At 39.1% G+C, this 27,615-nt stretch overlaps 2 pseudogenes; one reads left to right on the plus strand and one right to left on the minus strand.

Annotated features, from left to right (window-relative positions):
* Window positions 1-21,851: 21,851 nt before the first annotated feature.
* On the plus strand, window positions 21,852-26,761 carry LOC118660721 (annotated as a pseudogene).
* On the minus strand, window positions 22,336-22,516 carry LOC118660857 (annotated as a pseudogene).
* Window positions 26,762-27,615: the final 854 nt, after the last annotated feature.

The raw sequence follows: 27,615 nt of genomic DNA on the forward strand, positions 1-27,615 counted from the left end.
ATGGCATGAATGTCCATGTAGAAAATATAAAAGAATTAACAACAGGAAAACCTACTAAAGCTAATAATTACAGCAAGATTTTTGAAATGAGATTATGATCATTGAAATAAAAAACCTCAGTGGATACTATAATAAATGAGATAGTCATGCTAAAAACATTGAAGCCAAATGTGATTAAACCTGTAATGCCAAATATTAGTTTATAGAAGCTAGAACAACTAAACCACAGAAAAGCAACTGGAAAAATTCAAAACATAGAAAACTGTATAGGACAAGCAATCCATTTTCTAAAAATAGATCTTAAGAAAAAAGGGAAATATGGAGAACCTATTGAATAAATGGTAACTTAAAAGACATTTGCCAATTTAATAGTCATACTTTATTTGGATTCTGATTCAAATAAATTGTGAAAGTTATGACATTTATGTTATAATTAAAAATTTGAGCAGTTACTGGATGTTGAGTCTACCTTGATAACTTTTACTACTTATAAACCCATGTAACTAGCACCAATCAAGAACATGTTTATGTCCCACAAGAAGTTCCTGAGATACCTTCCCAGACAGTAGAACCAACCCTGAGATAATTTCTAGGTTAACGTCCACCACCATGGAATAGTGTTGTCTGTCCTAGAACTTCATACAAATGCATTCACACATTACATACTCCTATGTGTTTCTCTTCTCTTGCTCCCAGAATGTTTTTCAGATTTATCCATGTTGTTGTATTTATTGGTACATTCTTTATTGTTGTGTAGCATTCTGTTGTATGAATATGCCATGATTTATTACTCATTCTGCTTATGATGACTATTTGGATAGTTCCTAATTTGGGGCTATTATAAATGAATATGCTATGAATGGTCGGGAATAAGTCATTTGGGGCACATAACTGTGTCATAGAAAAGGCATTTGTTTAATTATACTAAATAGAAACAGCCAAAGAGCAACGTATGAGAGTCACAGTTACTTCACATTTTGCCAATGCTAGAAACTGTCTTTTTTATTTTAATTGTTGACTCTGTTTTAGATATCCCCCATTTCCACACCCTTTACTACCCTCCACCCAGTCCCCCTGACCTCCTACCCCCACCCCCACCTCTGGCCATCACCCACTGTTGTCTCAGTCCACGGGCTATGCATATATGTGCTTTGGCGAATCTCTTCACCTTCTTTCATCTAGTCCCCCTCATCCCCCTCCCCTCAGACCTCTGTCAGTCTGTTCCATGTATCCATGCCTCTGGTTCTATTTTGTTCCTCAGTTTATTTTGTTCATTAGATTCCACATATAAGTGAGATCATATGGTGTTTGTCTTTCTCTCTCTGGCTTATTTCGCTTATCATAATAAACTCCAGGTCCATCCATGCTGTCGCAAAAGGTAAGAGATCCTTCTTTTTTACAGCCATGTAAATGTGTAAATGTACCGTTATGTAAATGTACCATAGTTTTTTTATCCACTCGTCTATTGATGGGCACTTGTGCTGCTTCCAGATCTTGGCTATTGTAAATAAAGCTGTTATGAACATAAGGGTGTATATATTCTTTCTGATTGGTGTTTCTGAATTATTAGAATACTACAGGCCTGGTGCATGGATTTGTGCACCAGTGGGGTCCCTTGGCCTGGCCTGCACCACTTGTAATCCAGGACCCCTTGAGGGATGTCAGACTGCCGGTTTCGATCTGGTCCCCGCAGGCCAGGCAAAAGGACCCCACCAGTGCACGAATCCGTGCACCAGGCCTCTAGTATGCATATAAGATCTTTGGTTAATCTTTCCTGCCCTCGCCCCTCTCCCCTTCCCTCTGAGATTCATTAGTCTGTTCCATGTTTCCATGCCTGTGCATTGAGCATCTGTCTCCTGGTGGTCAGTGTGTGGCATAGCTACTGGTTGGACGGTTGAATGGTTGCTTAGGCTTTTATATATAGAGATATTAGAATATATTCCCAGAAGTAGGATTGCTGGGTCAAAAAGTAGTTCCATTTTTCATTTTTTGAGGAAACTCCATACTGTTTTCCACAGTGGCTGCACCAGTCTGCATTCCCACCAACAGTGTACTAGGGTTCCCTTTTCTCCACATCCTCACCAGCATTTGTTTATTAATTTATTGATGGTAGCCATTCTGACAGGTGTGAGGTGATATCTCATTGTGGCCTTAAATGGCATCTCTCTTATGATTAATGATGTTGAACATTGCTTCATATGTCTATTGGCCATCTGTATGTTGTCTTTGGAGCAGTGGCCTTTTCTCTGTTTGTGCACATACCTGGTTTCTGTCTGTGTGTCCTGATCTTTTCTCATAAGAACACCTGTCAGATTGAATTATGGCTCGTTTTAATTCAATTACCTCTTAAAGGCCCTATCTCAAACTGTGGTTACATTCTGATTTATTGGGATTGGGACTTCAGCATATAAATTTGGAGTGGGGAAGAGGGGAATTCAGTCCATAACAGCTACTGCCAGAAAAACAGAAAATAACAAGTGTTGGCAGGAATGTGGAAAACTGAGAGCCTTGTGCACTGTTGGTGGGAATGTAAAATAATGCAGCTGCTATGGAAAGTAAGATGATGGTCTTCAAAAACTAAAAGCAGAATTACCTTCTGATCCAGCAATTCTACATCTGAGAATATATCTAAAAGCATGGTCTTGAAGAGATATTTGTATACACATGTTCATGGCAGCATTTTTCATAATAGCCAAAAGGTGAACGTAACCCAAGTGTCCATCAAGAAATGAAAGGATAATCAAAATGTGGTCTATACATATACATTCAGCTTTTAAAGGGAGATACATTCTGACATATACCACAACATGGATAAACCTTGAGAACATTATGCTATGTGAAATAAGCCAGTCACAAAAGCCAAATACTATATGATTCCACTTATATGAGGCAGTCAAATTTGTAGAGATAGAAAGTAGTATGGTATTTTCTGGAGCGGGGGGGGGGGGGGGGAGGTAGGGGTGATGGGAAGTTGTTCAATGGGTATAGAGTTTTAGTCCCACAAGTTGAAAGAGTTGTGAAGGTTGGTTGCCCAACAATGTGAATGTACCTAATGCTACTGAACTGTATACTTAAAAGTGGCTAAGGTGTATATTTTATGTTATGTATATTTTACTACAATTAAAAATGAATAAAGCAAAACAAAAAATTGCTATGGACATGATAGAGGAGGGATGTCATCAGAGTATGGGTGAGGAGCTGGATAAACAGATGACTAAGAATGAATAAGTGGAAATTTTTAAACCCTTATAAAACAGTTTTATTACTGAATGGGGATGTTTTAAACTACTAAATTTTGCTGATACAAACGTATCTGTTAAGTGTTCCCTCTTTGGTTACCCAGAAATCTGCTGCCGGGGCAGGAATGAACCCTGTGAACCTTGACCCCAGGCTGTCCTCATTAGGCTGCGTAATGCTTGGAATCAGACACTGCACTTCAAGAGCAGTGACGAAGGAGTGTCCTTGGGGCTTCGGGGCCCCTCTGGCTACTGCTGCACATTTACAGGGTTCTCTCTGAGAACTGCTGGTGCAGGAGCCTAATGAGCCCTGTCTAGCTGTACTTAAATTAGTAATGAGAACAGCATGAAGACGTCAGCCTGAAAGTTATTGCAAATAGGAAAATCTGGAGCGATGGTTACACTGGTGGTAGTTGTCAATGCACTAAGTCATACCTCTAATGCTAGAATTATGTTGCCTAACATGCAATCATCTTTGACATCCACAGAAACCAAAAGTCATTGCTTGTGCAAGGTCACAGGGAAGTGGGAAATGCAAAACCCTTGCAAAAACTGTCTTACATTCTCAGACAGATTTTCCATTTGGATTTTGCTGATGTTTATACCATATGCCATTTACTCATAACATTTTATGGACACTCTGTAATCATCTCCAAAGATAAAAAATAAGACAGTGTGTAATTCATTTTAGTTACATACTATTAGCTTTTAAGTTAATTAATTAAATTTTATAAATCAATCCTATCAGTGATGGGTTTTCTTACTGATAACAAAGTGAATAATATTTATAATAAAAGCTAACATTTATGTCCCTGGCTGGTATTGCTAAATGGTTAGAGTGTCTGCCCACACACCAAAGGGTGGAGGGTCTGAGTCCCAGTCAAGAGTACATACCTAGGTTGCAGGTTCAATCCCACGTGCAGGAGGCGACCAATCAACGTGTCTCACACTGATGTCTCTCTTACATCAAAGTCACTGTCTCTCTTTCTCTCTCTCAATCTCTCTCTTTCCTTCTCTCTCCCTCTGCCCCTATCCCCCTTCCATTCTTTCTAAAAAAAAATCAATGGAAAAATATCCTTTTTAAATTTATTTTATTTTTATAGATTTCAGAGAGAAAGGGAGAGAGAAAGAGAGAAACATCAATGATGAGAGAATCATTGATCGGCTGCCTCCTGCACATCCCCACATTGGGGATCAAGCCTGCAACCTGGGCATGTGCCCTTCACTGGATTTGAACCCAGGACCCTTCAGTCTGCAGGCCGACACTCTATCCACTGAGACAAACAAATTAGGCCCTTCTTTTTTTATTAACCAAAGAAAGAGGTTAGCATTTATGAAAGTATAAGAGAGATGACAAAGCTCAGAGTGAAAGGAGAATTCATTTACATACCTGTCCTCTCAGGGTTATTTCTATGAGTTTTTCAATTTTTTAAAGACAGTTATTCCCATTCTTTAAAAGTTATGTATCACTTTAGTGTCAAGAAAGATTAATCTCACTTAGACAAATATCCTTGAGCATGTACGGGTTGTAATAACTACAATGGAAGAGTTTAGAATCATTTTATGTGATACATGATTAGCAAACCTGGAATAACTTAGAGAAAGTTTGAGAGACAGGATTTTCATGTTAAAATATTTGAAGACATTTTCAATAAAAGATAAATTATTTTTCTATGGCACCAGTGGGTAGAAATTAGAGTGGATACTCATTTTGGCTAATATAGAGATGGAAGTTGCTATGGCTAGTAAGAATGTTTAAGTCATGTACTAAGGTCTGTAAAATGTAATTTTATTTTTCCTATGTCTATCAGGTTTTATCTCAAGTCCCCATTTGCAAGAAAAAAAGCCATTTCCTAGTAAACTAGGTCAGTTCAACATTCCCCAGGAGGGGAGACTTTTTCTTCCCACAAGGACACCAAGCCAGATACTAGGGCACTGAGCTTAGTTAGGGAACCCAAGCTGGCCATACATATACTGCAAACCATGTATAACTGCTTCTGGTGGAGCATGGAGGCCAGGTGGGCAGGGGCAGGAAACACTGGGACTCATGTCTTTCTTTTTCTCTTACTCCCCCTCTTCCTTGCCTCAGTTCTGATGACCATTATGTACTCAGGGGATGGGAGGAAGCAGGGGAGGGAGGAACTGAGTCCCTTATTCATCCAGCTCCTTCTTGAAGAATTTGGCATTATAAAGTCTTGTTTTACTTGAAGTTGTCCCCTTTGAGGCAATAGAAGCTATAGACTGCATTTCTAGTGGCCCAAATGGGTAAGCCATGGGGTGAGAGGCATGAGGGGAGAACCCATCATATATGGCAATGGTGTTTTAGTTCACTACCATTCACGGATGCTCAGGATTGCAAAACATTGTTCTAAGCAATTTACATTTAATCCTCGCAATAGCTCTATGAGATCAATATGACAACCGCATTTTATAGATGATGAAAATGAGGCTTACAAGATTAACATCCCTAATATCAGCCTGACAGGAGAAAAACTGAGATCTGAAACTATAGCTGCTGATCCAAAGCTTGCAAGTCCATATTGTTAGTTAGTTCTACTACGCGTTGGCCACTGCCGTATATACTAGAAATACATCAGCTTTAAGCCACTATGCGACCTTAGAATAGTCTGTGGTCGGAGAAATGAAAATTCTTGATCACCAGAGGCACTTAGGCAAGAACAGAAGACCATTTGGCCGAGGTAGTTTCTATTGGACAGTAATCTGTAGCATTCATTACAAATAAGTAGAACATTAAAGCTTAAAGAGCCTGGTCATGGTGACTCAGTGGTTGAGCGTCTACCTATGAACCAGGAGGTCTTGGTTTGATTCTGGTCAAAGGCACATCCCTGGGTTGCAGGCTCCATTCCATCCCCAGTAGGGGGCATGCGGGAGGCAGCCGATCAATGATTCTCTCTCATCATTGATGCTTCTATCTCTCTCTTCCTCTCTGAAATCAATTTAAAAAAATACTGCCCTAACCAGTTTTGCTCAGTGGATAGAGCGTGGGCCTGCGGACTGAAGGCTCCCAGGTTTGATTCCAGTCAAGGGCATGTACCTTTGTTGTGGGCACATCCCCAGTTGGGGGTGTGCAGGAGGCAGCTGATTGATACTTATCTCTCATCAATGTTTCTAACTCTCCATCCCTCTCCCTTCCTCTCTGTAAAGAAATCAATAATATATATTTTTAAAAAATACTTGTTTTTTAAAAAGCTTAAAGAAAATAATCATCTAATCCAACCACCCCATGAGCCAGAAGCACAGTTTTCTCTTCTAATTCCGTAAAATACTCACTAAACTTTGATGCACGGTAATATTTATGAAGCTGCAGTAATGGTAAGACTGCAACAGAAACTGGGTGTGGTTATACTGTGGCTGAGCACAAAGCACTGGAAAAGACATTTTTAAGCTCCCATATCTGAACAGTGTTGATGGAATTCTAAAGTTGTTTGACCTGCTGCACAGTAATATACAATCTCATAAAAAGAAGAATTGATCAGAGTATATGAGCAGTGAATATTTTGTATGAGCAGACCATGGTCAAACTGCGTAATGGTTGTGACAGGCCCAGCCTGACACTCTTTGTGATGTGCCAGAAAGACTTGCATCAATTATTCAGTAATCATAGTGGCTCAATATGCCATCATCTCAGGTGGGCGTGGGAGCAATTCTCTTAGAGCTCCTCTGCTCCACCCTCCTGTCTCTAGAGATGAGTGACAGCTGAGAGTCACTGCCTTTACCACAGTATTGCATAATAAGGAAAGAATGCGCCAGGAGATGACTGATCCTTCTGTTCTCTGCCTTTAGGCCTGTGAATGTACTATTTTATTGGCATGAGGAGCACTGCTGACTTGAAAATTTGCTATAAACTTTTTTAAAAAATATATGTTTTTTTAAATTGATTTTAGAGAAAGAGGAAGGGAGGGAGATAGAAATATGGATGACCATCGATTGGCTGCCTCCTACACGCCCCACACTGGGGATCAAGTCCACAACCTGGGCATGTGCCCTGACCGGGAATTGAATCAGAGACCTATTGGTTCATGGGTCAATGCTCAACCATTGAGCCACACTGGCTGAGTGATATATACTTTTGAGGATTACAATACCATAACACATAAAACATAATAGCAAGGTCTGTCTTCCTTCCCCCATGATATTCATAAGTGCACCTAAGGGCACATTTAATGTATAGTATATAAAATGCACATTTGCAATACATACTAACTGTCACTAAATGTAGTAAATAATATAGACAACTATGCTTACCTTATCTGCCCAGTTGGCTAAAATGTTTTCTGTTTTGTGTTCCTCAAATCCTAAAGGTGATATGTTTAAATATCTTCCACATGTAGGTGACTCCCTAATACACTTCTTGAGCTTGAACCCCTCCCTGAATTCTAGATTTATGCATACAGCTTCTGACTGACATCTCTTAAACTTAACTCTTATTCATTTCCTGACACCTATTTTCCCCCAGTATTTCCCTCAAGCTATAAGTCTAAATATCCTCCTTGGTTCCTCCATTCCCTACATCTAGTCTATTCACAAATCAGTTCCCCCTTCAATCTGTTCATGGCTTTCCCTGTCTACTGCTACAACCCTAATACAAACGACCATCACATTTTCTCTAGATTTGTAAAATACCTTTAGAACTGCTCTCCTACTCCTACTTTTGACCCCTGCTGCTCTTTCTTTCACAATAAACATGATGTTCTCACTCCCCTGCTTAAAATCCTTCAGGAGTTTCTGTTGCACTTGGAATAAAATCCGAACTCCTTACCACTGCCTAAAATGTCAGGTGTGACCTGGCTTTCCTTCTTCAGTCACATCTCCTAATCACTCCCTGCTCACTCACTATGCTTCAGCTACTCCTCTCTGTTCTGTCAATTCAGCCAAGTATTTCCACATCAAGGTATTTGCACATGTGCCCTCTGTCCAGAATGCTGTTCCCCCAGATCCTTCAGATCTCAACACAAATGCCTGCTCAGAGAGGTTCCCTGATCTCCTCATCTAAAGCAGATCCCTCCCAGCCCATCACACTCTATCAAGTCAACCTGTTGTTTGTTTACTCAGCTATTGTCTGCCTTTCATCATATAGAATGTGAGTCCCCTAAAGGCAGGGATCTGTTTGTCTTGTTCACCACTAAATCCTCAGTGCCTGGTAGATGGTAGGCACACAATGAATATTTGTTGAATGATTCAGCTTTTCCTTAGAGCACAAAGCGTGTTTCAAGGTCAGGTACCTAGGTGGGGTAGAGAGTCCATTCGCTTACTTACGATAAAAGATGCAACCCAAAGGCAGAGATATAATAGTCCTTATCTTTAGCTTTCCTAATTCAGGAAAATAGCACACCTTTCTCAGCATCATAGCTCACTACTGTGAGTTAAATTTCTGCTTCTTAGACATCAGTGATTATAGACATCTTCCTTTTCACAAAAGGCATTAATGTGAACTATTAGGCATTAAAAATAGTGAAACATTAACAGCTTTTATTTTATTCTTTGGGAACACTGGTGTTATGGGCGGGGATTTATATTAATTCCCACAGTCATTGACAAAGACTCTCTCCTTAACCAAACTTCAGTCCGACTCCTCTGAGCCCTCTTTTTGAGGAGGCCTCAAACTTTTCCTCTAAGAACTAACTTTCCACACTAACGATTTCATCCACCTTTCGCACTAAAACACTCGACCATACCCTTCAATCAGCTCAAGGCTGTGTTCCTAGGATGATGACCCCAGCCTGAGAAGGCTTAATGCTGCCCACAGAATTTGGTTCTGGACGAAATCTGACTAAAGGGCCCTGAATTCCCTTTTCTTTGAGCATTTTCTTTAGAACGGGTGTAACTAAACGTTTTCTCTGTCTTTTTGAGATTGTATCTTTCACAATGCAGGATGTCTTCCTCAAAGATGTAGGAGCCGCCCTGTGAAATGTAATCATTAAGAAGGGTAGAGCCCTTGTGTCCTAATCTCTGCCCGCAAGTAGGAGTTCAACTTCCATAAACTCCAGCTGACAGACACATATGGCCTAATCACATTGACCACCCCCACCAAGGTTGCTAAGTACTTCTCTTTTAGCACTGGAGCATTTATAAAAACCTCCTGCCTTTAACTTTGCCAAAGTTAGCTCAATGCTATACTGGAGTCTCTCTCCCTTACTGCAGCAGCTCAAGTAAAATCTTACCACTTTTGGCAAAAGTCTGGTGAATAATCTCTCTCTCTTTTTAAAATTTATTGATGAGAGAGAGAGAGAGAGAGAGAGAGATCAATTTGTTTTTGTAAAATGGACACTATAAAAGCCTACTCTATGGGACTCTTGGGAGGATTAAAAGGATTACCATAAAGTACCATAAATTTATAAACATATGTATATATCATCAGGTATTTTTAGTTCTAATGAAAGTCTGTGATTCCTCCTGTCAGGTCCACACCCACCCCAGCCATCGCTTTTCACATCTGGTTAAATAAAAAATGAGGGAGCTAGGAATAAGAGCTGGGTGGTGCCAACATTTCTTGACGGCCTTTGGTGCTCAGGTGGTCAAGGAAGTAAAGGTCCTGTGATGCCACTAAGAAAGGAAAGAAAAGTACCCCGAAGAGTTGTCTCTCTACAAACTATTGGATTTACTCTGAGAAAATATTTTTTATTACTAGTAATTCAACTTTGGCAAAATGTTGGGAAGAAGCCAAAAGACATGATGATTAACTTCCTGAAATTTGCAGAGAATATAAATTGTAGGAAACCTAACTGTAGATTTTGGCTGAGTGGCCTTGACTGGCATGCAAATCCGGCCAATCATTCTAAGCCTAGGTGGGGTTTATTAATTCCCACAGTCATTGACAGAGACTCTCTCCTTAACCAAACTTCAGTCCGACTCCTCTGAGCCCTCTTTTTGAGGAGGCCTCAAACTTTTCCTCTAAGAACTAACTTTCCACACTAACGATTTCAGCTAGAGTGAGAGGATGTTCCAGAGGAAAGTGTTCTAGATAAAAAAAACAAAAACACAAAACTTGGCTTCTTTTCCCATCATGGCAGGGCAGGGCAGGGCAGGGCAGGTAAACTGGGTAATAGTTATGTGTAGCGGCGAAGCAGCGTCAGGCATAGCCAGGATGGGATTTACCTTTACCATCAAACCATTTCACTTTGCTCACATGACTAGAGGATTACTTATGTAGACAATGCAATAGGTGGTTCATCTTAAGAAAACGTCAAACTGTTTCCAGCATAAATGAAGACAGTATTTTGAATGACTATTTTCATTTTCTAAAAATTGGTATCAAAATGCATACAACACACATACCAGACAAAGTTAAAGAGGCCAGGAAGACTTTATTCCAGGCTATTATATTCGGCGAGAGAGATGTAGAACTAACCACAAACTCAACTTCACCGAGGCAGAGAGGGCAAGGTTTTCTAAGGGCTGGGGTCCACGAGTGGGACAGTATGGAGCATGAAGGAGGGAAGTCATAGGCCATCTGTGCTCAATCGTTGGCTTTATTTAAAGAAAAGATGATCTATCTTTATGTCAGGAGGTAATTTCGCAACTTGGAGCAAGGTGCCCACTGAAGTTAGCCCCTACCCTCCCACAGAACCTGGGAGATAGGGATGCCATCTCCTTTAAATTACATTTCAAACAGATGGCTTCCAAATCATTGAGAAAGATATTTTTGTGTTGTAAAACTGGCAAAGGCTTTCTTTCTTTCTTCTTCTTTTTTTTAATCCTCACCTGAGGATATTTTTCCATTGACTTTTAGAGAGAGTGAAAGGGGAGGGAGGGAAGGAGGAAGGAAGGGAGTAGGAGAGAGAAAGAGAGAGATGTGAGAGAGACACATGTATTAGTTGCCTCTGGCACACGCCCCGACTGGGGGCCTGGATCAAACCTGCAACCCAGGTATGTGCCCTTGACTGGGAATTGAACCCAGAACTCTTTGCTGTGCAGGAGGACGCTCTCACCACTGAGAGACACTAGCCAGGGTCAATCTGGCAAAGGCTTTTAAAAAGACTTACATAGCCCTGACCAGCTTGGCTCATTGGATAGAGCGTCGGCCTGCGGACTGAAGGGTCCCGGGTTCGATTCCGGTCAAGGGCATGTACCTTGGTTGCAGGTGCATCCCCAGTGGGGAGTGTGCAGGAGGCAGCTGATCGATGTTTCTCTCTCATCGATGTTTCTAACTCTCTATCCCTCTCCCTTCCTCTCTGTAAAAAAAATCAATAATATATATATATATATATATATATATATATATATATATAGAGAGAGAGAGAGAGAGAGAGAGAGAGAGAGAGAGAGAGTTACATACATCTCAAAGGGGCCAAAAGACATGATAATTTACAAGTTTTCTAAAGAAATTATCTGAGAAAAGAAAGGTCAGGAGTAGGAGAGTGAGGAAGAAGTCTGTCTAAACTTAAAGTTTAGTCAGGTTGAAAGGAATATTAAGGTCACCTTAGTCACTGGTCACATGATAACTTATCACTTAATATTGAAATAATTTTTGCTCCATAAAATTACTCAGCTGTATATCATAGTCCACTTTTGTTTTACCCAATGAAAATGCCATCTAGTCTAATTGTTGCAAACTTCCAATTGGCACTGTCCAATGGAACATTCTGCAATGATAAAAATGCTCTATAATCTGCACTGTCCAATGTGACAGTAGCCACTAGTCACATGTGGCTATTGAGCACTTGAAATGGAGCTAGTATGACTTTTACTTTAAAAAAATATGTTTTTATTGATTTCAGAGAGGAAGGGAGAGGAAGAGAGAGAGAGAGAAACATCAATGATAAGAGAATCATCAATCTGCTGTCTCCTGCATACTCCACACTGGGGATTTAGCCCACAACCTGGCCATGCGTCCTGACTGGGAATCAAATCATGACCTCCTGGTTCATAGGTCAATGTTCAACCACTGAGCCACATCAGCCGGGCTGGAGCTGAAATTTTTAATTTTAATTGAATTAAATTTAAATAACCACATGTGGTTAGTGATTGACATGTTGGACAATGCAGCCTCCAAGTCAATCTCATCATCATTTCTTCTGCAGCAACATTTCTACTACTAAATGTGATGTCTATGACCTAGGTCAATGGTCGTCAAACTGTGGCTCGCAAGCCACATGCGGCTCTTTGGCCCCTTTAGTGTGGCTCTTCCACAAAATACCAACTTCTGTGCATGGGCCGCGAAGTTTCAATTGCACTGTACGTGCGCGCCCGCATGTGGTATTTTGTGGAAGAGCCACACTCAAGGAGCCAAAGAGCCTCATGTGACTTGTGAGCCGCAGTTTGACGACCATTGACCTAGGTCATTCTTTAAGGAGGAATTATCAATGGACTTGAAGGATACCGAAACTCACTTTCCAGGAAGGTGGTGAGCATTAGATAAGTTACTGTATGTGAAACTGCATAGCAAAATGCCTAGTACAAGATAGGTACCCAATGGTACTTTCCTTTCCAGTCTCCTTTAGGGGCACGTAATGAATCAGGACAGGGCCTTCACAATCTAGAACATAACACACAATAGGGCTTTGGTTGTGTGGGTGTTATAGGAGCCCATGTGCTGATGTTCTTTATTGTTACAAGGCAGAGATGCTCTCGCTGTTATGATCTACAGGAAGTTAATTAATCTTGGAAACAATCACCTTCTTTATATTGACTCAAACAAAAAAAATGCCAAATTTTAAAATCAGAAATAGTAAACCTTTGGATTACTCGCAAGACATTTAATATTAATAATCTAATATTTCATGATGTTGCTGATGCACTCTTTCCCTCAAAAGAGTTAAAACAATCAAAGGCTATGAAAAGACTAAATCAGAACACACATCCTGTAAAGATTCCTTTGGTGGAAAGATATGATTTTCTATATTGTGTTTTTAAAAGAACTTATCTCTTCTACTGACAATGAGTGATATATTTAAGAATGTGGGATACACAGAGGAGGAAAAGAAAACTAGCATATATTATGGGGGAAAAGATAACAATTTTGGCAATTGGGTTTCAGCAGAATAAGAGCATTTTGGCATACTGCAGCCAGCCTCAGTCTGAAGTGAAGCCGCAGAGCCCCCGCCAGGAGGAATTCCACATTATGAAGCCATGAGCATGCAGCTGCAGCTGCTTCTCCCAGATGCTAGGTTCTCTCCTATGTTTGACTTGGCTTTTTCTCCAATGAGGATCATGGTCATGTTTTTTCCCTTGATTTCAATAATTCCATCTCAATTTTCTCTTGAGAACTGTACAGTGATAAGTTATTCCAAGTGATGGTACAATTTTAATAACTTTGAGCAGGGTGTTTATATGAAGGAATACTTATTTTGAATTAACTACACTTACTCTTTCTGACTCAAGAGTTTGCAGTGTTGTAGTCAACCAAAGCAGAATAATGGAAAACCTGGTTTCAGATCCTACCACACTGACACCTAAGAATAAATGAATTTTAGCAGTTTATTTCATACTTGGTCTGAATAGGGCCGTGTCATAAACTGCCTTTTTAGTCTGAAAATTATGCCAAGCATAATGGCCCATTACTCAATAGTTAAAAAGGTTTATTTGTTTAAGCAAAATTTACCTAAAACAATTCAGGTTTATACAGTGTAGAACTGATAAGGTTATGATATGCTAACTACTTCTAAAGCCAATACCAAGAATACATTTCACACATTTAGTTTACAAAATTTCAACTTACACTTTTAAGGGACATGTCTATAGTGTAATATAAGACACAACTATATAACTACGTGTGTTTTTTTCCACAAGTTGAACATATAATAAACAGTAAAGAAGCAAATTAACATTCCAGGCAAATTCTATGCGCCAGATGCACATATGAAAAAGACTCTTTTAATCCAGGTTTTTAAATGCATTTTTGGTTCCCATCTACCTTGCCCTGAATTTGTTTGACTTTTTCACTTTCAACCATGTTATGATCCCTTTGGATACAAGTCATCTTTGTGTTGTAATATTTGAACAAACATGCTAATATTTTATATTCTACAAATACATTATAACTTGCTTTCCCTACTAATTTTATATCAATTAAGAAGCATATTAATTTCACACAAATAGCTACTGAACTCAGCATAGACTTTTAAGTATATTATATGGAAAAATCTTATTTTTAAGCATTAAAAAGCTAAACCAAAAAGAATTAGCAGAAATTAGGAAGTTGGGAAGTGCTTGAGATTTCAGAAAAAAATTGCTCACAAAGTCAGTCCCTTATGATCTTTTAGAAGCCATGGCTTATTGTTTTACCTCTATGCCATAAGTAATCTCTTTGAATAATATCTTTTGTTCACAAATTCAAATGTAACTACTTTCTGACGTAAACATTTCTGGTTAACAAATTGCTCACCAGTATCTTGTTTACATTGACCCCTTCAGTGATTAATTTAAAAAATTCTAAATATATTTAGAATCATATCATACAGATATGATTCTAAATATATTCAAGATGCAAAGTGATAGGTAGCTTAAAAATAACATTTTCATTTTGAAGTGATTTGTATCAGTTTACCCTATAAACACTAATGCTCTAATAGATAGATTAATTCTTTCTAAGCATGACTCCTGGGACATTGGCAATATCTGGGGTTTTTTCCCCCATTATTTGCCTCCTTCGCAGAGTTTATTATATAAACTACTAGTGGCCTGGCGCACGATTCATGCACATTGAAAGGAAGTTAATTAGAACAAACAGTTTAATATCACTATTTTCCCTTTCTCTATAATAGAAGTGTCAACCAAATTCACGATCAACAATAACAGATTGAAACACATGCATGCAATTGGTGCCAGCTAGAGCTTTATATATATCGCACATGCGTGAGTCAACTTAGCCTTTTATATATATAGAATAAACTTGCTTTGTTAGACCTGCTTTCTGATGTAGCTAAACTTTCTCCAGCCCAATGAAGCACCCCAAATTCTCTTTCAGGTAACTGTCAGCAACACAGCAGTAAATACAAACATGAAGCAGATTATTATTGTAGCTCATGCAGGGAGAACAAAGGGTAAAATATTTAGCAGTGTTTGACTATATTCTGCACAGTGAGAAAACCTGAAGTCATTTTCAAGGTCCACCATTTCTTCTTTTCAGTTGGGTCAAGTTTCTAAACTTTCTAAATCACCATTTTCCAGCTAATGAAAAGAAAGTAGGATTCCACCACGTCTCCTATCTACCTACTCCAAGACTTCCGTGAGGATCAAACAAGATGAGGCATGGGAAAATGCTTCACAGGCATTTGGTTAAAGTGTAAATGTTTCCACTTGGCCATAAAGCAAGTCATATTCCTGGGCTGAAGAAACTGCAAGGAGGCTAGTTGCTAGGGAGAGGAAGCTGGGCATTGCTATGTGACATCATTACCCGGCGCCCACAGCCACTGTTTCTAGGCTGGGTTGGGCTGAGCTGTGGGCCACATTTTGCGCCATGGGGTCTTGACAGTGTTGGCTGTGATTTGGTGGGCTGTAGCTCCACGGTGGTGGCGGGGCCTGTGTCCCACTTGGGGGAAGCCGAGTGTTGCTTTGTTGGTGCCAGGTCCACGGTGCCATTTTTTTATAAATGGCCAGTGCGTGTTATGGCAGCCCCTGTGTTGAGTGTCTGCCCCCTGGTAGTCCGCGCACGTCATAGTGACCAGTCGGATGGTCAGAGGGACACTTAGCATATTAGCCTTTTATATATAGAGGTACTTGGACACTCACCCAATTATCACCCCGATCACTGTGCAATTTGCTTACTTTATTGAAAACTTTCCATCTTATAGTTTCAAAGTTTCGTTTTTATTTTTTACTTGTGGACTATAAGAGCTATTGTATTTGAAACACAAGTGTACTTCTGTGTGCACCTTCCACACCATCCAGCTAGGATTAAAGGGTAATGTCTCAGCAATTGTGTAAATTCAGATTCTTGGGTTCCAAGCAACACTTTTAGAAAAGGTTTTCTTTCTTCTTTGTTATTTCAAAAATAAACAGTTACAGAACTGGTTCCTATCAGGAATGGGCTGCTTCTATCATGGAATCACCCGATCTCAGAGCTGGATCTAGTCCAATATCCCACTCAGTTCAAGAATTCTTTCTTTAGCATAATTTAGCTCTTGGATGGATGATCATCTAGCCTTGGGTTAACTACGGCAGTGAGGTGTAATTATCCCACAAGAAAGAAAAATCATATTACTATGGAAGATATTTACCTGTGTTTTCTTAATTACCTGTATTAAGCATGTGCAATTTTTATAATTAGGAAAAAAGTTATAAAAATTCATATCCATACTTTAAAACATGATATGCCTTTTGCATTTTCATCTAAAAAGTTGATGAGCGTTAAAGAATAAAGACAAGGATAGAGCCCTACTTCTAGTAGAGATTTCCCTCCAGGCTGATACAGGGCTATTCATTTATTATTAGGATTGTTAATTTAAACCCAACCCTTCCTGGCAATAGTGACATATTGAAGTTGTATTAATATGTTAAAGGATGCAGGCTTTTGATTCCATATCTTCATATTTGTTATATTCTCAAAAAATAGAATTGTCTGGTGGAATTTCTCCTTCCATTTCTTAGTTTAAAAGCAATTTCCCAAGAATTCATAGAAATAATGATTAATTGAGTCAGTCAAGCATGAAAAAATAATATTATTTTTCTACTATAATGCATGTTTTTAAAAACTAAACAAAATAGTTTAGACTTAAAACTCTGAAATTTGGCATAAAATGAATACTCAAAGGACCATTAATGCATGTCTGAGTGTGGGAAAGCATTTGCCTTTGAGAAAATTTGAGAATAAAAAAACATACATTTTGCTGGGTGTGGACAGAGAATTAGGCCTTATTCAGAAAGAAATGGTTACATGATATAATTGTTTCTGATAGAATATACACAAAGAACACACTGACTTTGAGAAGTTCAGTTCAATTTGACTTTTTATCTATCTCTTTATTTCCCTGAGACCTGACCTTTGAATGATTTCTTTTGTTAAATGTAGCCTAAAACTGAATAGTATATTTTTTTCTAAAATTTGCCAGTGAAGCAAGCAAAAGCAGGGCTCATCACCTTCACAGCATGGTATCTTCCCTCCACTTCTCCAGGTCACTGCTCATCTCAGAGCAAGAATGGAGACTGAACGTGGGGTGTGGAGCTGTTACATGGGCCCAGGGCCAGAAAGAGCGAGGGGCCTGAGAAGAGGAATGACTTATTTGTTGGATAAAACATGGCAATGTGTTGTTAACCAGTTTTCTTTGGAAAGAATGCATCTGGTCTTGATAAAAGCATTTTTTTTACACCATATCAGATTTCACATCAATGATAGTCATTGTTTTGAACTGAAACCTAAGAGAGAAAAATGTCATTCTGAATCTTACTGCGCAAGATGAAGTCAGAGAAAATCCTGGGCATGTGCAATCTCTCATAGTTAGCCTATCTCTTCAAGTGCAGGTCAACAACCACTAAGCCCCAAGCACTAGGATTCAAAGATTAATAAAGTGTAGGTCTTGCTCTCAAAGAGCTTACAATCAAGTACGAAAGAGATACACTTAGGGTCAGCACAATAAATGTGTGCCCGGGTTATTATGTGGTCACAGAGGGGAACCCCTGACTCAGCCCAGAAGGGTATCTAGGGACCCTCCAACCCAGACAGTAAACTTCTCTGAGCAGCACCTTCACCTCAGCATCTAGCCCATAGTAAGCGCTAGATAAATATTTGCTGGACTTGACTGAGTGCATTATATTGACATTAAAAGTTTTCATGCAAGACCAAAAGGGCTGATTGAAGGTGTGTGTATATTCCCATTAAAGCTTTGAAGAATTCAGATATATATCCTGCTTATTTTCTCCACAACACTTAGCACGCCCAATATTGTATACATTACTGTCTTTATTGTCCACTACCCCTTAACCCCCAGAAGTGTGAGCTCCTTGAGAATGGGATTTGTATTTCCATTGCTTATAACTGTTGATGGCATCTAGCATACTGAGTAAATAGGTACTGAATGAGTGTGAAGTTCAACACTAGTTGAACTGATAAAATGGACAGTTTAAAAGAAAATCCAGTAAATTTTGCTTTGCTTTTATCTTTTGAATATATGAAGCAAATTTATGAGACAGTATGAGAATTCAGTACCTAAGTTATTGTTGTGTACAGCAATGATTCTTGGTGTTTTGAAAATCTCATGGATGCTATTAACTCCCTCTATAGAAAAATGCACATACACCTCAAGTTTTGACATCAACAAATACACAAAAACATTTAGTTGAGACTGTAATGGAGAAGGGAAAATTTTTTTGAAAGAATTGACTAGACATTTTTGTGGATTTGCTTATTTTTTTGGAAACAATTCTAATGCCCATCTAGTACTACCCCTTATTTTATTTGTAAAATGGGACTTATTATATGATCGATGTGTCAAGGAGGTTATATTGTCTAGCTCAATATTGAAGTATATTTTGAAAAAATATATTATTTATTTGAATTTTCCCCCTCTAACTCTCCTTAACTTTATTTAGCCAAAAAAAATGTTTTAGATATATCAATATATATATCATTAATAAGTTAAAAGTAGACACTTATTTTTAAAAGGTATAAAAGAAATTACTTCCTGAAAAAAAATTTTCTCAGTATTCAGAATACAAAATAGAATACATTTTAAAATTAAGCCCACTTTTTTGTTATTAAATTTATTAGGGTATCATTGGTTAATAACATATTCAGATGTACAACTTTAGAATACAACATGTGTATATTGTGTGCTCCCTGCCTGTGCGCCCTAGTCATTTGTTGTCACCTTGTATTTGACCCCCTTTCCCTCTTCTAAAACCCCTAACTTTTGAAAATGGTTATCCAAAAATGTTGCTCTCTCAAAAAGGTCTGGAGTTATAAATAATTTCCTATATCAGACGTGGTAGGCAGTCCCTACAATGGCTCTCAAAGATCCCTGCCTCCTAGCATTCACACATTTTGTGCAGTCTTTTTTGAGAGTGGACTAAATCTAGTGACTTGATTTAAAAGAATAGCATATGGCAAAAGTGATGGGATGTCACTTTTGAAATTAGGTTATAAAAGACCAACTTCCATTTTGCTTCTCTCTCTCTCTCTCTCTCTCTCTCTCTCTCTCTCTCTCTCTCTCTCTCTCTCACACACACACACACACACACACACACACACACACACACACACACACACTCACACTTCTTGCTTGCTTGTTGTGATGAAGCAAGTTATCATAGGTGCCCTATAGAGAGTCCAATGTAGTGAGCAAGGCCAATCAGGAACTGAATTCTGCTAACATCCATGTCAGTGAACTTGGAATCTAATTCTCCCCTGGTTGAGCCTTGAGATGAAAACCGCCCTGGCCATCGCCTTGACTCTGGCAGAGGTTAGTGGCAGAAGTCTAGGCCTTGGGTTATGGGAGAGGGAGAGCATGCGTATGAAAGGTTGTACTCAGGAGAGATATACAGGAGATTCATTCATGATGAACAGACCTGACAGAAAGCACAAAGGCTTGGTGGAAATTTGAAGAACTTGTCTTGTGAGAGACCCTGGGCCAACGTACCCAGCCAAGCTGCCTCTGGATTCCTGAACCACAAAAACTGTGAGATAAATGTAGGCCACTAAGTTTTGTGGTAATTTCTTACATATTAGTAGGTAATGAATACATCAAGAATGACCTTATCTACAGCCAGGGAAACTGATGTTATAACTTAAATGTTACTGAAATGTCTTTTAGTGTAGATGTCAGTAAATCAGTAGTATTTCAGACTAAGAGTAGCATATTTTCGAAAAACCATCCTTACTAAGACCTCAGGTGACACTTTTTTAAAAAAAATTATCTAGTTTCTTGGTTCTCTAACAAACTTCTCCCCCACCCCAAGTTTTTCTTTGTAGCATATTTATTCTATTTCATTTTAATAAGTTGAATGGAGACAAATATTATCAATGTCTTATAATAAAACTGTTAGATTTGATAGTTTCATTAAATGACTATAGAAATAAGGAGATTTCTGAAAAGAAAACCTATTATGTTTATACATTTACATTTATATCTGCTGCAATTACTAATGGTTTTGAAATAACTGGCATGTGTTAGAATATTTATATATCAATTTCTAAAAGGAATCTAGGGAGATTTCAGTTTTAGGCTGGGTTTATTAAATGCTCTTCCTCCTGTGGGAATATTATAGATTGTAAAGATTATCATAACTAGAACAGGGAAACAAAAGAAACTTAAACACAAGTAGACTGTATCACTGAGGGGGGAAATAAACCTCTTTCCTGTGTTTGATATAGATTTTAAAGCAGCTAATTCTGGGAGGGGGGGGGGGGAATGTGATACATTATCTTCTTTGAGGTTTGGGAGCTGGGAGAAGGGCATATGAAAATGTGGGATCTTCCGGTACAAGAGAATTAAACTACTGTTTCTCTCTCTCTCTCTCTCTCTCTCTCTCTCTCTCTCTCTCTCTCTCTCTCTCTCTCTCTCTCTCTCTCTCTCCTGCTCTTTAATTGTTCAGAAACTACAAGAAGGTTTAATATTTATTTGACTTTGTTCTTATGCCCTTTATTTTTCTATGCACAGATCTACTTATGAAGAACTTATACAGATTGGAAGAAAATGTTATGATAAAAAAAACCAAAACTATTTAATCCTCATGAGCTAGATTTCCTGTCTCTCCAACAGATGTTATCAGGATAATTGCAAACAAAACTCTACATAACACATGCCAGGTGACTTAATATTTGTATTCAGTAATATAACTTCTAAAGTTGTATATCGGCTTCCCTGTAGACAGGGCAAACAAATCAAGTGTGAATCCAAGTCTCTGGGACTTGACCTAGAAAACTTTAAAGCTTTGATTCTCTGAAAAACCGAGAGCTGGTTCTGAACTTAATTCCAAGAGCTCGTGGGCGTTTTGATAACTCTTTGTAACAGAGTGATTTTATAGTTTTGCTCTAACTTTGCCTGCGCTCCGGAAGTGCCCTCCCTTTTCTGCTCAGCAGGGCTTTTTCACCTCTTGCTCCTTGTTTTTTTCCATTGCATCCAGAGTGGCTTAGTAAAGTAAGAAAGGAGAGGTACGGGATGAGGAGAGTGTGGGGAATTACCATTGTCTCTGCAGTCCTGGCTCACCTGGTAAAACTTGCCCTCATTCTCCACCACACTAAGGCCACGGTGGGGGCAGGAAGATCTCAGGTCGCTCTGAAGCCCAATTTGAAGGCATGATGGAGCAGGCTGCACAGTGTAAGGAGAGGAGGGTGTTCTGAGAACCTGCTTTTTCAGGTGATACAACCTTCTGTGGGGGTGGGGAGGTGAGGCTGGGGGAAGCTAAGGACAAAGGATTGGCTACTTCCTCCAACTTTTTTTTTGCTATGGTTCTAGTAACCGATACCATCAATACCTATCTCCAAATTTGACTTTAAACAGCTTGGAAATATAAACAATTACATATAAGGTTCCTGTGTCAGTATAAATTCTACTCTAGTTTGGAAACCTTGAATGATTAAATGGATCTGTGTGAAAAACAAGTACCCCAGGCCTGATTATTTTCAAAACCCCAAAGGGACTTAATAACTTTCCTACCAAATTTATACAATTATTCTCTCCTGCTCAAAGTTTTCTCAATTTTCCTTCAAAAAATTGGACCATGTCTTCAGAAAATGGTTTGGTCTTGCCTGTTTCTACCATGGCAAAATTTATTTTCGTCCTTCAGCTTTCCACCGTGCTTCTGTGCTTTCTGTCAGGTCTCTTCATCATGAATGAGCCCCCTTATAAGCCTCCTGAGTACAAGCTTTCATACTCGTGCTCTTCCTCTCCCACAAACCAGACGGTCTGGAGGCCTGGAGCTCTGCCACCCCATTAGCAGCTTCAGCTTAGAACTGGATTGGAAATGCCAAGCTTCTGGTGACATTACAGATGGCTGGTTGGTGCCTAAGGCTGGCTTAGTTATATCCTTGGCAGGTCCCTGGATGCTAACCAGATAGCCCATGAGCTCCAAGTTAACAAGGTCGGTGTGTTTTGAGTTGATCTCCAAAAACAAGAACATTCTGTCTCTTAAAATTCAAATTAAATAAAGCAACTTAATAAGGCTCTTTTGTGTTTGGGACCCTCCCACACCCCCACCCTCCCACAGATGTTTCCTGCGTGGTTTGTCTCCACAGTCATTGTCCACAGGACTCTGAGAAGCTGCAGGAGGCCCGGCTTTCCCTCCACCATTGCGGAAGGGGAGCATACGTGACGGGGCAGAGGCTGTGCTCCTCTGCGCCGCCTGACAGAGCTCCGGGGAGAGTGACCTGAGGGTATCCGCATTGGAGTGTTTGTGATATTTTGATTCACCATTTTTCTTAATATCTGTTTGAGGTATTAAGACAAATAATTTAATACAGTGTCAGAAACTAATGGCAATTTAAAAGCAGTAACTATTCATTCTAAGAAGACATTTAGGTAATTTTTTGAAACATTTTTTCATGATTGAAAAACTTTACTTGAAATAAATCATACTCACCATGTATTTTCAAACAGAGATTGAGAAGTGAAAAGCCACACTTAACAGAATTACTATTAGCATCATGTTATATTGGAAAAGCAATTGCTTATTAACTAAATCCTGAGTATCTATTCTTTAGATGAGTCAGGGTTAAATGGTAAATGCAATGTAAATTTTTATGAAAAAGGTTAAATTTATACGAAGTTTTTAAGTTTAATTTTTATATTTAAGATTTTTTTTTTAGTTTGTTTTTAGTCCAGCTTTTTCAAAGTAAGAAGAGTAGGGTGGATCCGCACAGGTGTTTGGCAGACTAAGGTATTATGAAACTTACCCTCCCTGTCTCAGAGTTGCATTATGTGGTTGGCTCCAGTGACTACTGGCAAGCAGTCAGAGATTTTCAAGTATCCAAACTAGAGGAAGGTAATGAGATATAATGCCAAATTGTCATCTCAAATTACCTTTGGAACAAAAGAAGAAGAAAAAAGATGAGGTTCCTAATTCCTAAAATTTTGTGGTGTATTACTTTAATTATATACACCCCACTGGTATATTCCAAATTTTAGGGGTTTTTTTCTGAATATAAAAGTAATATATACTCTTCATACAAACTTCAAACATTACAGAACTATAAAATAAAACAAACTATCAATAGTTTTGGGATATATTTTTCCAAATTAAAATGATTCTCTATCCTTTCAGTATTCAGTGTCCACTATTACATTTTTTGTTTTGTTAAGCCTCACCTGAGGATATTTTTTTATTGATTTTAGATGCAGTAGAAGGGAGGGAGGAGAGAGAGAGAGAGACAGAGAGAGAGAGAGACATCGATGTGAGAGAGACACGTGCCCCAACCAGGCTAGGAATCTAACCTGCAACCCAGGTAGGTTCTCTTGACGGGGAATTGAATCCATGGTCCTTCAGTACCTGGGCTGACACTCTAATCACTAAGGAACATGAACCTGAGCCAGGGCCCAAGACGTTTAAGGGTGGAGATTTCAGGGGAGGTCCCAGGGGAAGATTTCAATAGACTATTCAGCAGTTTTCCAATTGTGTCATTTCAGGGTCTAGGCCTCCACTGAGCATCAGGGCAGGGAATCATTATTTAACGAAACTGGTCTGGAGTTGGCTGGTTTTGTTGTTTTGCTGAGCCTGGAGCTGAAATACAACTGTGGCCTAGGCCTAGTAGTTATCTGCATGGAGGAAAGGTCAGGGGGAGGTTCCACCCTACAATTGTCCTTTACTAGGCACTCCACCCTGGTGACCTTCTCTTCCTGGCCATGGTCCTTGCTCTGCTCATGTCTAACTGCCTCCCACAAAAGCATACCAAGTATTATGAAAAAAAAATTAAAAAACATTCTAAATATTTTAAAACAGTCTTCATGTTACTCATTGCTCTCACACTTCAGATTTTGTAATCACCAACTTCTTTACTTGTTATTGGCACCAACTTCTCCTCCTAAGTTTATGTCTGTATTCTAGGGCCTAAGCCTGAGGCTTAGCATATAGAAAGTGTTCAATAAATATTTTAAATAAATTAAGGGATAAATAACTGCGTGAGGAATAAGGGATGGCTTCACAAGATTATGTTGAGCTAGATATTGAAGGAAAAGGATAAAATCTGTTGAGTGCTTATTATGTGACAGGCACTGTTCTAAATACTTGACACTTATTGTGTGTGTGTGTGTGGGGGGGAATTGTTTTCCTCTCAACTTTCAAAGTTATTCTGGCTAAGCTAATTATCAAATTATCATTAGACAGATTAACAGGAGAAAATTACCAAATTTGTTACGAATGTACATACGAGGGTTCCATAAGAATATAGGGCCCAAGAATGCATTGGGAAGTTGAGACTCATATACCATCTTGAGCTAAAGAGAAAGGGGCTTGTAGTTTGGGATTTCAAAGGCAGGAAGGCAATATTAAAGCAAAAGTTTGGTAAATAAATGTTTGCTGGGCCATCTTTACCAATGATACACTGAGAGGACTTTGATTAAATGGGCCTTGACAAATTCCTCCCTATCACATGCTAGTTCATGCTAAATTATAGCTATCTATGTTGATATCTCCCTTCCTGGAATAGCTCCTCTATCTAAATTTAGGTAATTAGGGAGAAAGCCAAAAGTTTTTTTGAGCTTTTCATTCCTTAAAAATAACCAGCTTAAAATAATATTCCAAATAATATTCTGATGCAAGCAAATTTTGAGAACCATTATTCTAGACTGGTGATTCTCACCCTTGACCGAAAATTAGAATCATCTGGGTTCCTTGGGCAAAAAATCCTATTGCTAATGCTACAACCCGGACAATTAAGTCCACCATTCTTAATACAGGCAAGAGTGATTTTTAAAACTCTCCAGGTGGTTCTATTATGTCATAAATATGGAAAGCCACCGATTGATATCCATGCTTTTAAAATTATGCTCTCCAGGTGCTGTGCCCTTTTCCGCTTCCTACAGGGCAGTGGCATGCCTGCCCTGCTTCCTGACATTGTGTCCCCTGCCAGAAAGGCCACGGTGGTGACGTTCCTTCCTGGATGAGGATTAAGGGCATGGGTGTGTTACTGAACGCAAGGGGTTTTCCGTTTGGGGTGCTCTATTTAAGAATGAGACATGACTGTCACAAGGTAGTTTATTTACTTGCAGCAAGTACAGGAGTCAGGGGATTCATAACCAAAGCTCTGTCTCCCTGAAGGGAGGCTTGGCTATTGCTCATATACACTATTTGGTCAGTTACGCATTGATTTCTTCTTTGCAGTTGGCCACATTTACTGGTTAGGTTCCTGTCAAACTCATCCTATTTACCACTGGTCTGCAAAATACTGTGCAACATTTGACCACTTAGCAAGAATAACGTTTAGTAATAACATTTAGAACTGCATAGGCCTTGAGACCCTTGCCCCATCTAACAGGTGGGCAGAAGGCTTTGCAGATATCAGATGTTCACATATCAAACATATCTACCCGCTTGCACCTGTTATGTTCAATGTGAACATGGCTATGCCTTCTTGGTTTGATATTATTAGGCTTTCACCAAATTCACAGGAAGGTGAACCTGGAATTAAATAAGCACCAGAAAACATAAATTGAAAGACCAGAGGCAAGGAACAGTATTCCTTTAAACAGAATTATTTTGGGAGGATTTTCTCAGGGAGGAGGTTTATCTTTATACACCGCTCTTACCACACAGCAGAAACTAGCAAGCTTCGCTGCCCTCAGTTACCGGCTTCAATTCCACAGGGTCCTATTGATAGTGGGGAAGGGCACGTAATAAGAACAAGTCATAGTTGTCCAATAATTATTCACCTCACTATAGATAAGACATTTTCTTACAGACCCTGGGAAACTGGAGGATGAAACAAGGCTGTAAAAAGATAAGATGCCTCCATGGGTCCATTACTCAGAAAAGAAATACATTTTGAGAACAGACCAAGGGCAGGACACCCTTTGATTTGGTTGCTGTGTCCGGACCTTGACCCCCTCTGGGAGTTTTTCTCAGGAACGCTGACCATTCTCCGGTCCCAGGAATGGGCTGAGCTGTTTGTAACATCATAGAAGATTAGTCATCTTGTTATCAGACTTTGAGTTCCTGAAGGCCAAACTGTAAACTCTAACCTCCCCTTTCCATGTTACACTTGCTGCTTGCAGCTGCATGTAGCTATCTTCTCCCTGTGTGTATAGAAGCAGCCAACTGGCAAGGGCGGTCAGAGCAGAATTTCCAGGGTGACCGATTGCTCTCCCCATACTGCCGGCATTATTGGAATAAATGCTCATATATGATTCAACCCTGTCTCTGCTTAATTTGGCTCTTGTAGTGACAGGCTGCATTGAACCCATTGAGTCTGGTTCCACTATCAGTGACTAATACAGACATTTCTATTCTCCAGTGTCATGGATACTGTGACCCTTTAGTTCCCTTAATAGTTGGTTCTCTTGCTGTTGTAAAGCCAAAAACATTGGCAAACCCAGCCAATGTAACCTTCAAAGCCTATGAAGGCATGATGTCACCAGGAAATGATGGCTAACACACAATTAATTGATAAACTCCTACCTCCAGATGATGAACATTGCTGAGGCCTTGTACAGAAGAATGCTAGGATCGTTGTAGTTGAGTATAAACCTTTCCCAGTGCTCCATATTGAAACTTCTATTTGCCGTGTTAAAATAAACTGTTTTGCAAACACACACCAATGACAGACTAAATAATGTCTTTTGGAGGGAAATTTGTGGTCTTTTAGTCTTCTACACATGTATAATATTGTCCAGAATATATTAGCATTAAATAAAACACCCAGCTTCTTTTTCCCAAATGCAATTCAGCAAAATAAGATAATGCTACCACATTTGAACATTTGAAAATTACTAGTCTGCTTACTGAAAACTTGTTGAGATATAAATGAGCAGTTAAGATATAAATGATTTATGCATGCTGTGGGTTGGGTTCCAAATGGATTTTAATTTATGGATTTATTCCAAAATCACTTAATCACCATGCAGCTTCTCTCTCTCTCTCTCTCTCTCTCTCTCTCTCTCTCTCTCTCTCTCTCTATATATATATATATATATATATATATATATATATATACAGAATATATACATAGGTTCTCTTAGAGGATGGAGTTTTTGCATAAATTTTTGCATGTAGATAAAGTAAGGTTATATCTCTTTAACATATTCTAATGAAATGACTCATATTGATTTCATCAAGTACTATAATATTCAAATAACAATTGCTTATAGTTTGGTTCATCAGGGATTCCCTTAGAGCCAGGTACAGAGCCTAGTGAAGGAAATCAGGATATGGAACCCCAAAATATGCATTACTGAGGACCAGAGGAACCTGTAAACAAACCTTACTCCATTTGTTTCTTCCCATATGTTTACCTTCCCACAGTTTGCCACCCTTTGGGAACCTAAAACTGCTTTCC

The sequence above is a fragment of the Myotis myotis genome, unplaced genomic scaffold, assembly GCF_014108235.1.
Source record: "Myotis myotis isolate mMyoMyo1 unplaced genomic scaffold, mMyoMyo1.p scaffold_m19_p_7, whole genome shotgun sequence".
Lineage (NCBI taxonomy): Eukaryota > Metazoa > Chordata > Mammalia > Chiroptera > Vespertilionidae > Myotis > Myotis myotis.